Below are 18,686 nucleotides of genomic sequence, written 5' to 3' on the forward strand. Positions count from 1 at the left end.
CAAACTAAAAAATTCAAGGAATGGTATGATTGAATACTGTGAGTGCGTACAATTTTGTATGTGTTAACATAGACAGGTTAATAAGTACATATAAGGATTAAATAAATATAGTGATTACTAGTGTTGAGCGATACCTTCCGATATGCAAAGGTATCGGTATCGGATTGGATCGGCCGATACCGGCAAAATATCGGATCTCGCCGATACCGATACCCGATACCAATGCATATCTATGGGACACAAAATATCGGAATGGTTCCCAGGGTCTGAAGGAGAGGAAACTCTCCTTCAGGCCCTGGGATCCATATTCATGTATAAAATAAAGAATAAAAATAAAAAATATTGATATACTCACCGATGCCGAGTTAAGGACCTTCGATGACGTCGCGGCTTGTGATTGGTCGCGTGACCACTCATGTGACCGCTCACGCAACCAATCACAAGCCGTGACCTTCACTCGCTCATTCTTAGGAACAGAGGCTGCCGGTTGCAGCTGTTACAACCAGGGCACGTCAGAGGGTGAGTATATCCCTATTTTTTATTTTTATTCTTTATTTTACACATGAATATGGATCCCTGGGCCTGAAGGAGAGTTTCCTCTCCTCCAGACCATGGGAACCATACACTGGGAACTTCCGATTCCGATTTCCGATATCACAAAAATATCGGAACTCGGTATCGGAATTCCGATACCGCAAATATCGGCCGATACCCGATACTTGCGGTATCGGAATGCTCAACACTAGTGATTATGTATATATATAAAGATTAACTACATAGAGTATACTTAGATCATCAACAAGAGGCTTTTAAACATCATCCGTCTGGAATATCAGAGAAGCAACACCAAGACAGAGAACCCCTGGGAGATTACCTACACTGCATGGGCATCCCCAATTATGCAGGTATCAGCACACTGTACATGTACCACAGTTTTGGAATCTGTCTTAGCCATGTTTCTCTGGTCATATATAGTGATTTACACTATGTAGTAACTCTAGTTTCACCCACACCTTCAAGTGGCCACTTTTCAAGGTTGGATGAAAACTGAGATGTCATCGAGTCATCAGACCAGGGGCCATAAACCCCTTGAAAATAAAAGGCACAAGGATTTAGATCAAACCACCACCAGCATAGTTTCAGTAAGCCTTAATGTTTTACAATGACAAACAGCAAACATATAGAGGCTTAGATCTCTTTGTGAAGTGAATAAACAAACACTTATCAAGATTGTGTCACTATGAACATTGTCTGTCACATCTCTAAATGTTTTACAAGAAATGCAGCTATGTGATTGTCTGAATGCATTCGGTATACAGTACTTCAATCTTATTTACAAATCGCCATTTGTATATTCTCCATTTGTACATTTGAGGCAGATAAAGTTAAGGCTTGCAAGGAGAAAAACTAATATAGCTGACAAAGCAATATTTTTAATTAACTATTGAGGCAAAGTAACAGCATTGCTTTATCAAATTTATATGAACTGTATTGTGTCCAATTTCAGCAACCAGGCAACACAAAAAGGAGCTTTTCAAGTGAGCTCTTTAAGGTACACAAATGTTATGAAGTGTTTGCCAACAAGGATGTGCTTTCACCAATGTGGGGTACCTTTTTGCAAAAATAGACTAGTGCCATCACAGCCCCCTTGACCAAACTTCACCGGCCTATAACAGTACAAAGCACATTCACCCTGGTGATCTAGTGGCAGTTAAACAAGAGACATTGCAGGAGACAGAGTTAAGAAGTAGGCCCAATGGAATGCCATGCCCAATTCCCCAATGTGGGGTCCTTTTTGGACTGATTAAAATAGTGCCATCACAGCCCCCAAGCCCTAAATGCACCATACAGACCACATTCACCCTGGTGATCTACTGGCAGGAACAGGACAGATTGCAGGAGACCGAGTTAAGAAGTAGGCCCAAAGTAATGTCATGCCCAATTCCCCAATGTGTTGTCCTTTTTGGACTTAAAAATATAGTGCCATCACAGCCCACTTGCCCAAAATTCACTGGCCTATAACAGTACAGACCGCTTTCACCCTGGTGATCTAGTGGCAGGTATAGGACACATTGCATTAGACCGAGTTAAAAAGTAGGCCCAAAGTAATGTCATGCCCAATTCCCCAATGTAAAATCCTTTTTTTTTTTAAATAAATAAGTGGCATGACAGCCCCCTAGGCCAAAATGCACCGTATAGAGCACGTTCACCCTGGTGATCTAGTGACAGGTACAGGACAGATTGCAGGAGACTGAGTTAAGAAATAGGCCCAATGGAATGTCATGCCCAATTCCCCAATGTGGGGTCCTGTTTTTATAAAATAAAATAGTGCCTTCACTGCCCCGTGCCCAAAAATCACCTGCCTATAAGTACCGAGCACGTTCACCATGGCCATCTAGTGGTTCTGGATGATGAGGATGAGGATACGGAGGAGAAGAGATGCATGAGAATACACCTCCCCAAAAGAGAGAATGTATTTGAGGTTATGTTTTGCTGGTTTCACTTGGTGTTAGAGATAGCGGAACGCACCGAGTAAATAGAGATGTTTTTATTGATATTGGTGCGTTCGCAGCCCGGGGTCCACCGTGCAAGAGTACCTACTGCTAGCAAACGGTGGCACTATATGGCGGTATGGACTAACTCAGTTAATTCACCGAGTAGCCGTGAAAGCAAAGCACTGTGCCCTGTTAGACTTCTAAGAGGCACAGGCTAACTGCCCAAACAGAGAGCAGACAGTGGTCACGCATGCACGCAAAACTCCTCGCCAGAGGTGCCAGCATTCTAGGGGCTTATTTCACCGGGTCCCTGAACACACTCTCACTTGACCACACTGGCGCAAAGCACATAACAAAGAACAATACTAGCGCATGGCCGTGCGGCCATGCGAGCCTTAAATAGTTGCAGCACGTATAGGACCTTCCTAGAAGGACCAATGAGAGGCTGCCACAGAGCATGAGCACCTACAGGACCTTCCTGAAGAACCAATGGCCTTAGCTGCAGTATCTGATCATGTGACCCTCTATCTCCACTGAGAGATCTTACTCTGGGCATGCTCAGAATGAGAAAAGCAGGACTTAGTCCCAGAAGCGTCTGCTCGCCGCTGTCCAGCGCTGACTTCAATGGCAGAAGCAGGAAAGGCAGCAGTAACTCTTTGTACAGAGTCAGACTGAGCGAGACGCTGGGACCGACGTCTCTGCTGAGCAGGCTCCACTGCAGCAGGAGAAGAATGGGAGACCGCAGCGGAGATGGCCCGAGATTCCCCCTGTGCAGAGGCAGGAACTTGACCCCTAACATTACCCCCCCTCCTAGGCCCCCCTCCTTGGGCCTCGCTACGTTCGAAGGCAGCAATGAGCTGTGGAGCCCGAATGTGCTCAGCAGGCTCCCAGGACCTATCCTCAGGACCGTAACCCTTCCAGTCCACCAAATAAAATCTTTTGCCACGAACCCCCTTGCACCCCAAAATAGCGTTAACCTCGTAATCGTCCGTAGATGAACCCGATGTCCCGGCAGATGACTCAGAAAACCGGGACATGTATACGGGCTTAAGGAGGGACACATGAAAGGTGTCGGTGATACCTAGGCGTGGAGGAAGGGCTAGATGGTAGACCACAGGATTAACCTGTTCGAGGACCTTGAAGGGACCCAAGTAGCGAGGAGCAAACTTAGTGGACTCAACACGCAGCCTGATGTTACGAGTGGAGAGCCACACTAAGTCGCCAGGAGCAAAGGTCGGGGCAGGGTGCCAATCTGCATCGGCGGAGGACCTCATTCTCTCCTTGGAGGCCCGGATGGCATCCTGAGTGCGGTCCCAAATGTCTCGTGCCTCCACTGCCCAGTCTGCCACCCTGGAGTCAGCAGAGGACACGGGTATAGGCACAGGAACCCGCAGATGCTGCCCGTAATTAAGGAGGAAAGGAGTCTGACCGGTGGAGTCAGCTACAGCGTTGTTAAGGGCAAACTCTGCCCACGTTAACAAGGATGCCCAGTCATCCTGCCTGGCAGAAACAAAATGTCGTAAATAAGTGACCAGAGTCTGATTGGCTCTCTGAACCAACCCATTCATGTCGGGATGATAAGCCAAGGAGAGATTTAACTCAATACTGAGTAGACGACAAAGCTCCCTCCAGAATCGAGACGCAAACTGGGGACCCCGGTCACTGACAATCTTGTCCGGCATACCGTGTAAGCGAAAGATATGCTTGATGAACAAGGCTGCCAGAGCCCGTGCAGAAGGTAGCCGTGGAAGAGGCACCAAATGAACCATTTTTGAAAAATGGTCGGTGATCACCCAGATAATGGTGCAACTACGAGACTTGGGTAAGCCCACCACAAAGTCCTTCCCGACCATCTCCCAGGGCCTGTCTGCCACCGGCAGAGGGTAAAGCAACCCAGCTGGCCGTTGCCGAGGGGACTTGTTGTCGACATCACGAGCCATATGCGGCCACCAGTATGTCCTCGCCAGTAACTCAGATGTCCTTTTGGAACCAAAATGTCCACCCACCCTGGACGAGTGTGCCCAAGAGAGAACCTCCGATCGCAAACTGGATGGTACAAAAGTCTTGCCCAGAGGCACAGACTCTAGCGAAACCGGGGCCGCAGTTCTCAGGCTCTCGGTGGGGACAATAAACCGAGGCTCCTCTTCCTCCTCCACAGATGACACAATGGAGCGAGAGAGAGTGTCGGCACGAATGTTCTACTCCCCAGAAAGAAAATGGACGGTGAAATGAAACCGGGAGAAGAACAAGGACCATCTGGCCTGGGGAGAATTTAACCACTGGGCTGTCTGCAGGTACATCAAATTTTTATGATCTGTGAAGACTTGGAAGGGAAAACGAGCTCTTTCCAAGAGATGTCTCCACTCCGAGAACGCCAACTTCATGGCTAGCAACTCCCTGTCCCCGATGGAATAATTCCTCCCTGCTGGTGAGAAGGTCTTAGAAAAGAAGAAGCAAGGATGCTTCCGAGCTTGAGCATCCTTTTGGAAGAGGACTGCTCCAGCACCAACAGGTGAGGCATCCACCTCCATGATAAATGGCTTATCTACATCGGGGCGATGTAGGATGGGAGCGCTAGCAAAGTGTGACTTTATGGAGTTAAAGGCCTTGAAGACCTCCTCAGACCACAATTTGGGATTTGCCCCCTTCTTAGTGAGGGCAACCAAGGGAGCTACCAAAGTTGAGAAATGCGAAATGAACTGGCGATAATAAACCCCATAAAGCGCTGCACCGCTTTAAGAGAATGGGGTTCCTGCCAGTCCATCACAGCCTGTAGTTTGGCAGGATCCATAGCCAATCCCTGGGCGGAGATGATATAGCCTAGGAAAGGTAAGGACTCCTGCTCGAACATACACTTCTCCAACTTGGCATAGAGGGAGTTTGCCCGTAGGAGGTCGAAGACTTTGCAAACATCTCTCCGGTGGGAGTCAATATCTGGAGAGTAGATGAGAATATCATCCAGATAGACTACGACCGAGGTGGAGAGCATATCCCGGAAGATGTCGTTCACAAAGTCTTGGAAAATGGCTGGGGCATTACACAGCCTGAAGGGCATCACCAGATATTCATAGTGCCCATTCCTGGTGTTAAAAGCCATCTTCCATTCGTCCCTCTCACGGATGCGAATCAGGTTGTAAGCACCCCGCAGATCTAGTTTAGTAAACACCCTTAATAATATAATAATAATTTTTATTTTTATAGCGCCAACATATTCCTCAGCGCTTTACAACTTATAGAGGGGATTTGTACAGACAATAGACATTACAGCATAACAGAAATCACAGTTCAAAACAGATACCAGTAGGAATGAGGGCCCTGCTCACAAGCTTACAAACTATGAGGAAAAGGGGAGACACGAGAGGTCACGAGAGAGACCCTTGCTCCCCGAAGCCTATCGAAGAGCTCAGATATCAAGGGCAAAGGATACTTATTCTTAACGGTGATGGTGTTAAGTGTTGTGGATTCTGTTTTTGGGCTCCCTCTGGTGGTTACGGCTGGTACTGGGTGACTTTGGTGGGTTGCGGTCTCTGCTTTCCACCTGTCCATCAGAGGCTGGGTGTTTCCTATTTAACCTGGCTTTTCTGTCATTCCCTTGCCGGCTATCAATGTACTCAGATGTGCTCAGTTTGGTTCCTGACTACCTGCTCCCAGATCTCTCAGGATAAGCTAAGTTCTGTTTTTTAGTTGTTTGGTTTTTTGTCCAGCTTGCTAATTATGACTCTATGCTAGCTGGTAGCTCTAGTGGGCTGAGGTTCTCCCCATGTGCCATGAGTTGGCACATGGGTTCTTGTAATCTCAGGATGGTTTTTGATTAGGGTTTTTTGCTGACCGCTCAGACCCCTTTTGTATCATTCTGCTTTCTAGTTATAGCGGGCCTCATTTTGCTAAATCTATTTTCATCTCTATGTGCGTGCCTTCCTCTCATTTCACCGTCAATACATGTGGGGGGCAACTATACCTTTTGGGGTTCATTCCTCTGGAGGCAAGCTAGGTCTTTATTTCCTCTGCAGTGCTAGTTAGCTCTTAGGCTGGCGCGTGGCGTCTAGAATCAACGTAGGCACGCTCCCTGGCTATTTCTAGTTGTGTTTGTCAGGAGTAGGGCAGCGGTCAGCCCAGGTTCCATCACCCTAGAGCTCGTCTGTTATTTATGTTATTTTGCTTGTCCAGTGCGATCCCCAGCCATTGGGATCCATGACAGTATAGCCGGCCTACAAAGTGTTAATTGTTTGGGCTGAAGCAGGAGAAAAAAAAGTGTTTAAGGGAAATTTTTTTTTTTTTTCCCCTCAGAGTTTTGCTGCCTAGCCCTTAATTGCTGTCTAGCTGCTTCTTACCTCCTCTTAACCCTTGAATGGCTCTGACCTTAGCTGTTTAACATGGATGTCCAGAGTTTGGCTTCCAGCCTGAGTAATCTTGCTGCAAAAGTTCAAAACATACAGGATTTTGTTGTTCACACTCCCATGTCTGAACCTAGAATTCCTATTCCAGAGTTTTTTTCGGGAGATAGATCTACCTTCCTGAATTTCAGGAACAATTGCAAATTGTTTCTTTCTTTGAAATCTCGCTCCTCTGGAGACCCTGCTCAGCAGGTTAAGATTGTAATATCTTTCCTGCGGGGCGACCCTCAGAATTGGGCATATGCATTGGCACCAGGGGATCCTGCATTGCTCAGTGTGGATGCGTTTTTTCTGGCACTGGGATTGCTCTATGAGGAACCTAACCTGGAGATTCAGGCTGAAAAGGCTTTATTAGCCCTCTCTCAGGGGCATGATGAAGCGGAAGTATATTGTCAAAAATTTCGGAAATGGTGAAATGGTCGGTGCTTACTCAGTGGAATGAGTGCGCCCTGGCTGAAAACTTCAGAGATGGTCTTTCTGAGGCCATTAAGGATATTATGGTGGGGTTCCCTGCGCCTACAGGTCTGAATGAGTCTATGACTATGGCCATTCAGATTGATCGGCGTTTACGGGAGCGCAAACCTGTGCACCAGTTGGCGGTGTCTTCTGAACAGGCACCTGAGACTATGCAATGTGATAGAATTCAGTCCAGAAGTGAACGGCAAAATTATAGGCGGAAAAATGGATTGTGTTTTTATTGTGGTGATTCAGCTCATGTTATATCAGCATGCTCTAAACGCACAAAAAAGGTTGATAAATCTTTTGCCATTAGTACTCTGCAGTCTAAGTTCATTTTGTCTGTAACTCTGATTTGTTCACTGTCATCCATTTCCGTCGATGCCTATGTGGATTCGGGCGCTGCCCTGAGTCTTATGGATTGGTCATTTGCCAAACGCTGCGGTTTTAGTCTGGAGCCTCTGGAAGTTCCTATTCCTTTGAAGGGAATTGACTCTACACCATTGGCTATGAATAAACCGCAGTACTGGACACAAGTGACCATGCGCATGACTCCCGTTCATCAGGAGGTGAATCGCTTCCTTGTACTGTATAATTTACATGATGTACTAGTGCTTGGTCTGCCATGGTTACAAACTCATAATCCTGTCCTGGATTGGAAAACAATGTCTGTGTTAAGCTGGGGATGTCAGGGGGTTCATGATGATGCACCTCTGATTTCAATCGCTTCATCTACTCCTTCTGAGGTCCCTGCATTTTTGTCTGACTATCGGGATGTTTTTGAGGAGCCTAAGCTCAATTCGCTCCCTCCTCATAGGGATTGTGACTGTGCTATAGAATTAATTCCTGGCAGTAAGTTCCCTAAGGGTCGTTTATTTAATCTGTCAGTGCCAGAGCATACTGCTATGCGGAATTATATTAAGGAGTCCTTGGAAAAGGGACATATTCGTCCATCTTCGTCCCCTCTGGGAGCAGGTTTTTTTTTCGTGGCAAAAAAAGATGGTTCCCTGAGGCCTTGTATAGATTATCGCCTTCTGAATAAGATTACAGTCAAATATCAGTATCCATTGCCATTATTGACTGATTTGTTTGCTCGCATTAAGGGGGCTAGGTGGTTCACTAGGATAGATCTTCGTGGTGCGTATAATCTTGTGCGGATAAAACAGGGTGATGAGTGGAAAACCGCATTTAATACGCCTGAGGGCCATTTTGAGTATTTGGTAATGCCTTTTGGACTTTCTAATGCTCCTTCAGTCTTTCAGTCCTTTATGCACAATATTTTCCGTGAATATCTGGATAAGTTTATGATTGTGTATTTGGATGATATTTTGGTGTTTTCTGATGACTGGGAGTCTCATGTTCTACAGGTCAGGAAGGTGTTTCAAGTCCTGCGGGCCAATTCTCTGTTGGTGAAGGGCTCAAAATGTCTCTTCGGTGTCCAGAAAATTTCTTTTTTGGGGTACATTTTTTCTCCTTCTACTATTGAGATGGATCCCGTCAAGGTTCAGGCGATTTGTGACTGGACACAACCTACATCTGTTAAGAGTCTTCAGAGGTTCTTGGGTTTTGCTAACTTTTATCGTCGGTTCATTACTAATTTTTCCAGTGTTGTTAAACCTTTGACTGATTTGACTAAAAAGGGTGCTGATGTTGCTAATTGGTCTCCTACGGCTGTGGAGGCCTTTCAGGAACTTAAGCGCCGGTTTTCTTCTGCTCCTGTGTTATGTCAACCAGATGTTTCACTTCCTTTTCAGGTTGAGGTTGATGCTTCCGAGATTGGAGCGGGGGCGGTTTTGTCACAGAGAAGTTCCAATGGCTCGGTGATGAAGCCATGTGCGTTCTTTTCTAGAAAATTCTCGCCCGCCGAGCGCAATTATGATGTGGGTAATCGGGAGCTTTTGGCCATGAAGTGGGCATTTGAGGAGTGGCGTCATTGGCTTGAGGGTGCTTGACATCGTGTGGTGGTCTTGACTGATCACAAAAATCTGATTTACCTTGAGTCTGCCAGGCATCTGAATCCTAGACAGGCTCGTTGGTCGTTGTTTTTTTCTCGTTTCAATTTTGTGGTTTCATACCTGCCAGGTTCAAAGAATGTGAAGGCAGATGCTCTTTCCAGGAGTTTTGTGCCTGACTCTCCTGGAGACTCTGGGCCTACTGGTATCCTTAGGGATGGGGTAATATTGTCCGCCGTCTCCCCAGACTTGCGACGTGCATTGCAGGAGTTTCAGGCGGATAAACCTGATCGTTGTCCACCAGAAAGACTGTTTGTTCCGGATGATTGGACCAGTAGAGTCATCTCCGAGGTCCATTCTTCTGTGTTGGCTGATCATCCTGGAATATTTGGTACTAGAGACTTGGTGGCCAGGTCTTTTTGGTGGCCTTCCTTGTCAAGGGATGTGCGTACCTTTGTGCAGTCTTGTGAAGTGTGTGCTCGGGCTAAGCCTTGCTGTTCTCGGGCCAGTGGGTTGTTGTTATCCTTGCCTATCCCGAAGAGGCCTTGGACGCACATTTCCATGGATTTTATTTCAGATCTCCCTGTCTCACAGAAAATGTCCGTTATCTGGGTTGTGTGTGACCGCTTTTCTAAGATGGTTCATTTGGTACCCTTGCCTAAGTTGCCTTCCTCTTCTGAGTTGGTCCCTTTATTTTTTCAGAACGTGGTTCGTTTGCATGGGATTCCGGAAAATATCGTTTCTGACAGGGGATCCCAGTTTGTGTCTAGATTTTGGCGGACGTTTTGTGCTAAGATGGGCATTGATTTGTCTTTCTCGTCTGCATTCCATCCTCAGACGAATGGCCAGACGGAGCGAACTAATCAGACCTTGGAAACTTATTTAAGGTGTTTTGTTTCTGCTGATCAAGATGACTGGGTTGCCTTTTTGCCACTGGCCGAATTTGCCCTTAATAATCGGGCTAGTTCTGCTACTTTGGTCTCTCCTTTCTTTTGTAATTCGGGGTTTCATCCTCGTTTTTCCTCTGGTCAGGTGGAGCCTTCGGATTGTCCTGGAGTGGACGTGGTGGTGGACAGGCTACATCAGATTTGGAATCAGGTGGTGGACAATTTGAAGTTGTCTCAGGAGAAGACTCAGCAGTTTGCTAATCGCCGTCGCCGCGTAGGTCCGCCAACTTCTTGTTGGGGACTTGGTGTGGTTGTCTTCTCGTTTTGTCCCTATGAAGGTCTCTTCTCCTAAGTTCAAGCCTCGGTTCATCGGTCCTTATAAGATCTTGGAGATTCTTAACCCTGTATCTTTTCGTTTGGATCTCCCAGCATCGTTTGCTATTCATAATGTGTTCCATCGGTCGTTATTGCGGAGGTATGAGGTGCCCGTTGTTCCTTTGGTTGAGCCTCCTGCTCCGGTGCTGGTGGAGGGAGAATTGGAGTATGTTGTTGAGAAGATCTTGGATTCTCGTGTTTCCAGACGTAAACTCCAGTATTTGGTTAAGTGGAAGGGTTATGGTCAGGAGGATAATTCCTGGGTGGTCGCCTCTGATGTTCATGCGACTGATTTGGTCCGCGCCTTCCATAGAGCTCATCCTGATCGCCCTGGGGGTTCTCGTGAGGGTTCGGTGACCCCTCCTCAAGGGGGGGGTACTGTTGAGGATTCTGTTTTTGGGCTCCCTCTGGTGGTTACGGCTGGTACTGGGTGACTTTGGTGGGTTGCGGTCTCTGCTTTCCACCTGTCCATCAGAGGCTGGGTGTTTCCTATTTAACCTGGCTTTTCTGTCATTCCCTTGCCGGCTATCAATGTACTCAGATGTGCTCAGTTTGGTTCCTGACTACCTGCTCCCAGATCTCTCAGGATAAGCTAAGTTCTGTTTTTTAGTTGTTTGGTTTTTTGTCCAGCTTGCTAATTATGACTCTATGCTAGCTGGTAGCTCTAGTGGGCTGAGGTTCTCCCCATGTGCCATGAGTTGGCACATGGGTTCTTGTAATCTCAGGATGGTTTTTGATTAGGGTTTTTTGCTGACCGCTCAGACCCCTTTTGCATCATTCTGCTTTCTAGTTATAGCGGGCCTCATTTTGCTAAATCTATTTTCATCTCTATGTGCGTGCCTTCCTCTCATTTCACCGTCAATACATGTGGGGGGCAACTATACCTTTTGGGGTTCATTCCTCTGGAGGCAAGCTAGGTCTTTATTTCCTCTGCAGTGCTAGTTAGCTCTTAGGCTGGCGCGTGGCGTCTAGAATCAACGTAGGCACGCTCCCTGGCTATTTCTAGTTGTGTTTGTCAGGAGTAGGGCAGCGGTTAGCCCAGGTTCCATCACCCTAGAGCTCGTCCGTTATTTATTTTATTTTGCTTGTCCAGTGCGATCCCCAGCCATTGGGATCCATGACAGTTAAGACCCCTGTAGTCAATACATGGACGCAGTTCCCCATTCTTCTTCTGCACGATGAAGAACCCAGCCCCAGCAGGTGACACTGACTTCCTGATGAACCCTCTTGCCAGATTCTCTTGAATGTACTGACACATTGCCTCCATCTCCGGGAGAGATAACGGATAAACTCGACCCCGGGGAGGCTCAGCACCAGGCAAGAGATCAATAGGACAGTCATAGGGGCGATGGGGCGGAAGGGTCTCCGCTGCCTTTTTGGAGCACCTACAGGACCTTCCTGAAGGACCAATGGCCTCAGCTGCAGTATCTGATCATGTGACTCTCGATCTCCACTGAGAGATCTTACTCTGGGCATGCTCAGAACGAGAAAAGCAGGACTTAGTCCCAGAAGCGTCTGCTCGCCGCTGCCCAGTGCTGACTTCAATGGCAGAAGCAGGAAAGGCAGCAGTAACTCTTTGTACAGAGTCAGACTGAGCGAGATACAGGGACCAACATCTCCGCTGAGCAGGCTCCACTGCGGCAGGAGAAGAATGGGAGACCGCAGCTGAGATGGCCCGAGATTCCCCCTGTGTAGAGGCGGGAACTCGACCCCTAACACTTGGTGGTGTAGAAAAGTCTTTCCCAATCCACGCCTTGTACATTTTTATAAGAGTCAGCCTGTCAGCATTTTCAGTTGACAGGCGGATGCGCTTATCTGTGATAATTCCACCAGTGGCACTAAAAACCCGCTCTGACAGAATGCTAGCAGCAGGGCAGGCCAAGACCTCCAAGGCGTAGAGAGCCAGTTCATGCCACATGTCCAGCTTGGATACCCAATAATTAAAAGGCACAGAGGAATCACGGAGGATGTTTGTATGATCTGCAAGGTACTCCATCACCATCTTCCCAAACATTGCACTTCTTGTGACAGCACCCCTTGCCTCTGTGCCGCGAAGATGAGAGGGTCTGAGAAAACAGTCCTAGAACTTGGCCATTGTTCCCCTGCCTGAGCTGGATTATACTTCTGTCTCTCTCGCTTGGACTTCTTGGTTGTAGAGCTAACTCTGACATCTGCTGCCAGTGTTCTCATATGGTAATTCCACTACAAGGGCCCTCTGGTACTGCAACATTTTAGTACACCTCTCTGTCTAAGGCAGAAGAGATTGAAAGTTCTCCTTGTAGCATGGGTCTAGAAATGTCACCAACCAGTAATGAGTGTCACCCATAATTTTGATAATCTTAGGGTCACGTGAAATGCAGCACAACATAATGTCAGCCATGCGTGCCAGACTGCTAACAGGCAAGGCTACTGTGTCCTCACCAACAGGATGACTGACCATGCTGTCCTCCTCCTCCTCATCCTCATCCTCCTCCTCCCTGTCCTTAGGCCATCCCCGCTGAACAGAAGCTAATACAGATGTGTTTGTAGTACTGTCTATAGCGCATGAAAGTAGCTCTGTTCTTCCTCCTCATTGCCTACCAATCCATGTTGAGAAGACATGAGGCTGGGTTGAGTTTAATCCCCCTGTATGTTTCCTTGCTCCATGTCCTTGTGCTCTGCCTGCAATGCATCCTCTTTGATTGTGAGCAGAGAGGTTTTCAAAATTCTGAGAAGCAGGATGGTGACGCTAATTATGGCATCATCGCCGCTCACCATCTTGGTGCAGTCCTCAAAGTTTTGGAGGATGTTACATATGTGTGACATCCATATCCACTCCTGACGTCTTATGTGTGGAGTCTGACCTGAAATTCGATGGCCTTGTTGATTTTGGTAGTCAACAACGGCCCTCTTCTGCTCACAAATCCTTTCCAACATATGTGGTGTAGAGTTCCAGCACGTGGGGACATCACACAACAGTCGGTGAGCAGGAAGCTGAAAACACTGCTGAAGCACAGCAAGGGCAGCTGAAGCTGTAGCAGACTTTCTAAAATGGGCAGACAGATGGCATACTTTCACTAGCAGATCCGGCAGCTCCGGGTAGCTTTTCAGAAAACTTTGAACCACGAGGTTATGCACATGGGCCAAGCAAGGTACGTGTGTGAGCTCACCTTGCCTCAGAGCCACCACCAGGTTATGGCCATTTTCACACATGACCATGCCTGGCTGTAGGTTAAACTGTGTCACCCAAACATCTGACTGCTCTTTTAGCACTGTCCACAACTCTTATGCATTGTGCGGTTTGTTACCTAGGCAGATTAGCTTCATCATAGCCTTTTGCTGCTTGGCTGAGGCAGTGCTGCAGTGCTTCCAGCTTCTGACTGATGTGTTGATTTCAGAGATGGAGGATAAAGAGGAGGAGGAGGAGGTGGTGCAGGATCTGTAGACTGTGGGGGCAACCATGATTGACATAGGGCCAGCAATCCTCGGCGTGGGGGAGGATGTGTTCCATTCCAAGCTCCGACTGGGTCCAGGCTTCCACTATGCTAACCCAGTGTGCCGTTATTGAGATGTACCATCCCTGCCCACAAGCACTTGTCCACTTGTCCGTGGTTAGGGGGACTTTCCCTGTAGCAGCATTGTTGAGGGCACAGGTAATGTTGTGGCACACATGCTGGTGTAATGCCAATACGGCACACTGGAAGAAATAGTGGTGACTGGGGACCGAGTACCTTGGGACTGCTGCTGCCATCAGGCTGCGGAAAGCTTCCATCTCAACAAACCTAAAAGGCAACATTTCTAGCACAAGCAGAAGAGAAATATTAGAATTGAGGACTGTGGCCTGTGGGGCATTGGCAGGGTATTTCCGCTTGCATTCCAAAGACTGGGTTATAGACAACAGAAGGCTGTGATAGGACAAGGACGCAGACCGGCTTGATGATGGTGCTGCTTGACTGTGGGCAACAACAGATGCAGGGCTAGAGGCATCTTTACATGCAAGGTGTACTGAGGATTGGCTTCTACGCAAAACAGTGGAAGAAGCAGTGGTGTCACCTGCAGACACTGGTCCTGGAGCCTGGGGTTCGGCCCACAAAGTCGAGTGCTTTGCTGCCATGTACCTGATTATGCTGGTGGTGGTCAGGCTGGTTGTTTTGCTGCACCTGCTGATGCAGGCATGGCAGGTGTTGCAAATGGCCTGTCTGGGGTTATCGGCAGAGTCTTTAAAAATTAACCAGACTCAGGAAGATCTAACAGTTGGAATGGCAACTTCACTCATGTTGGTGTTACGGGGAACGGATGCATGCTTTCTGTCTGTGGCCACCACACTGCTTCTTCCTGCCTGTTGGGGTGATATGCTTCCTTCCCCATGTGTGCTGCTTCCCTTGCTCTGCATGTGCTCCTGCCAGTTTGGGTCAGTCCATAGTTGTCCACCACCTTGTCTTCCACATCTGCACCCTGCTCCTCCTCCTGACTTTCTGGCAATTGTGTCTCATCATCGTCCACCTCTTCTGACACTTTCCCACCATTGCCTTCATGTAACTGGGGCTGGTCAAAGCTTTGGGCATATCTACATACGATCTCATCTGTCCCCACTTCAAGTTGACTGGCCGACAGTTTGGAATCTTGAAATGGAAAACTGAACAGCTCTTCAGAATGTCCAAGTGTGGCATCAGTTGTCTCAGGGCACTTGGCATGGTGGGAGGAAGGAGGATCAGGGTGAGAAATATCTGGGCCGCACTCACGGCTACTCAGACTTGACTGTGTGGAAGACAAGGTGGTGGTGGTGGCAGCTAAGTGACTGGAAGCATTATTATCTACTATCCAAAAAACAACCGTTTCACACTACTCTAGCTTTAATAGTGGTGTGCTGCAGTCCCCTAGAAACTGGGACAGGAAGGTCGAGCGAGAAGATGTGGGTCTTTGTTGTTGCCCACTTTCAGCTTGGCAATGGCCTTGTCCTCTGCATGCACCATCAGCATCACATCCACTTCCCCATCCCTTCCCCTTGCCTTGCCCATTTTAAACGAACTACTGAACTATTTCAAATGCTTAACACAAATGTATTTATTAGTAGTGAAATAATATCTGATCAGTATGCCTGCAAATCTACGATTTTCAAACCCAACACCAGACACCAGGTATTCAATTTTGGGGGGCTTTTTGTGAGGTAAATTTATGCTAAATAGTGCTGTATAGAAGGAGATTATCAGACAGTAAAAAAGGGGTCCACCGGCCTACAAAGCCCAAACTTGGAGCACACAGATATATGAGGGCTGTCACTAAAATACCACACTGGCAAATATGTGGCCTTTTTATATTTTTTAAGCTAAATAGTGCTGTATATAATAAGAATATCAGACAACAAAAAAAGTGGTCCACCGGCCTACAATGCCCAAACTTGGAGCATGCAGATATATGAGGGCTGTCATGGAAATATCACACTGGCAAATATGTGGCCTTTTCATATTTTTTAATGCTAAATAGTGCTGTAAATAATTAGAGTATCAGGCAGCAAAAAAAGTGGTACATCGGCTTACAGTGGCCAAACTTGGAACACGCAGATATGAGGGCTGTCACAGAAAAACCACTCTGGCAAATATGTGGCCTTTTTATATATTTTTAGCTAAATAGTGCTGTATATAATTAGAGTATCAGACAGCAAAAAAAAGTGGTCCACCAGCCTACAATGCCCAAACTTGGAGCACTCAGATATATGAGGGCTGTCACGGAAACACCACACTGGCAAATATGTGGCCTTTTTATATTTTTTATGCTAAATAGTGCTGTACATAATTAGAGTATCAGACAGCAAAAAAAGTGGTCCACCGGCCTACAATGCCCAAACTTGGAGCACGCAGAGATATGAGGGTTGTCACGGAAATACCACAGTGGCAAATATGTGGCCTTCTTATATTTTTTATGCTGAATAGTGCTGTATATAATTAGAGTAACAGACAGTAAAAAAGTGATCCACTGGCCTACAATGTCCAAACCATGCAGATATATGAGGGCTGTCACGGAAATACCACACTGGCAAATATGTTGTCTGTTTTTTTTTAAATGCCAAATGGTACTGTATATAATTAGAGTAACAGACAGCAAAAACAGTAGCAAAACAGCCTAAAATGCACAAACTTGGAGCACGCAGATATATGAGGCCTTTTTTGGTGAATTTAAAACACACAAAAAAAATTTAGTAGAACAAGGCAAGCACACACAACTATGGAACGTATGCCTGAAAAACTATGATTTTTAAACAGGCCTCTGTCTGACAGAACTGACTGTATATTTTTCTTTTGGGGATTCATTTTTGGGGAAAAAAATTGCAACTAGGTATATAGTAGAAAAGCTGCAGCAGCAGCAGACAGTTGTGGAGCTTTAGGAAGGATGCAGTGGAAGCTATGTACGCACATACAGTGCCTGCAGACCTTGCACTGATGTGGATAAGCCAAGCCCTGCCTACCTAGCGCTGTAATATCGGGACTCATGAATCCTAAAAAGGACTGCTGGTATCTCAGAAGTAGTGGATTTAAGAGTTGCAGACCTACACTAACTATAAAAACCATGATTCTTACCCTATCTCGGCAGCAGCTCTCCCTACTGTCGCTGAATCCAGAGCTGAATGCTGCGAGCAGGGCGGCGCCAGTTCTCTTATACTCGGGATGATGCTGTGCGGCCAAGCCAATCACTGCACGACCACAAAAAAGATGGCTGCGGCGTTTCATGGCCTGGCAGACAATCCTTGCAGCATGATTGGGTCTCTAAAGTCCGCCAAAAATGCTGAGTGGAGACACCAGTTACCGCCGAATAATCCTGGAAATACTCGGTGCCCGCCGAGTACACTGATACTCGGGCGAGTAACGAGTAGTGCCGAGCATGTTCGCTCATCACTAATACCTAACATCAAAAAATGTCAAGTTGCTAATAAATATAGCAATGCTTGTGCTTACCCAAGATTCCTGGAGGGTGCACATTGTGGCATTTAGAATCATGGGTGAGCATTGGTATTATTACAAGGATCTAAAAAGTTCTCAGTAGTAAACCTTAACTGGAGTAGAGAAATGTGGATATTATCCACGCTGCAGAATTAGACATTAATCCAGACATGATGAAATAAAACATGGTGGTTTATTAAATTATTATTTATTTATTTCATCATGTCTGGATTAATGTCTTATTCAGCAGCATAGATAATATCTACATTTCTCTCTACCCCGGTTCTGATACGGTCACTTGCTGACCCATGAATCTGCTGCAGCTGATATCTCCTATGTTATATTTCTCGCATTATCAAAGGATTAAATCAGGTTAGTATAATATGAATATATATTTAAAATATAAATCAGATAAGACACTATTTGGACTGATTTCCCCTACAGCTTCGTAGTCAGTAAAAAATCTTAGCTCAATCTATTTATTTCTTCACATTGGGGTTCACATTATCAGCATAGATGTTACTTCAGGACTACTTCATCTGCTATTTACACCCATAGGCAAATATCCCAAAAGATGATTCAGAGCATTGACCTGGATGATGTTGGTGAAAAGGGTATATAAAACAATAGCACACTTTGTTGTAGCATAGGGAAAATGTTTATTACAGAATATTCTCAAATGGACAAAAGTTCTTTGTATAATTAATAAAAAAGAAAGACCAACTAATTGAACTGAAAGCCCATCTGTTCATTATGCCTTTCTGCAAATTGGTAGATAAAATAGAATAAAGACAAAAAGGTACATAATTGCATTTCCACCTTTTTTTCTGTCATGAATTCCTTAATTAGATATTTATTTTTTGTGACAACTTCATCATGTGATTTATGCCTTTTTAAAAGTTGTCTTTTGTAGCTTAGGTTTCCTATTTTGACGTCAATGTGGCCTATCCAGATTATTTAGTGAAGTGAGACTTTTTAAAAAGCCACAAAATTTGATGCAACCCTGTACACCTTCCTTCCCCCAAGTTGATATTCTGTATGCAACTTAATTTGGCTTATTTTTGTGACATTTTAAAAAACATGCAACTTTGTGTCAGCAAAAAACACAAGTAAAAAAGAAAAGTAACTTAACCCCTTCATGACCCAGCCTATTTTGGCCTTAATGACCTTGCCGTTTTTTGCAATTCTGACCAGTGTCCCTTTATGAGGTAAT

This window comes from Ranitomeya variabilis, chromosome 1, assembly GCF_051348905.1.
Source record: "Ranitomeya variabilis isolate aRanVar5 chromosome 1, aRanVar5.hap1, whole genome shotgun sequence".
Classification (NCBI taxonomy): Eukaryota; Metazoa; Chordata; class Amphibia; order Anura; family Dendrobatidae; genus Ranitomeya; species Ranitomeya variabilis.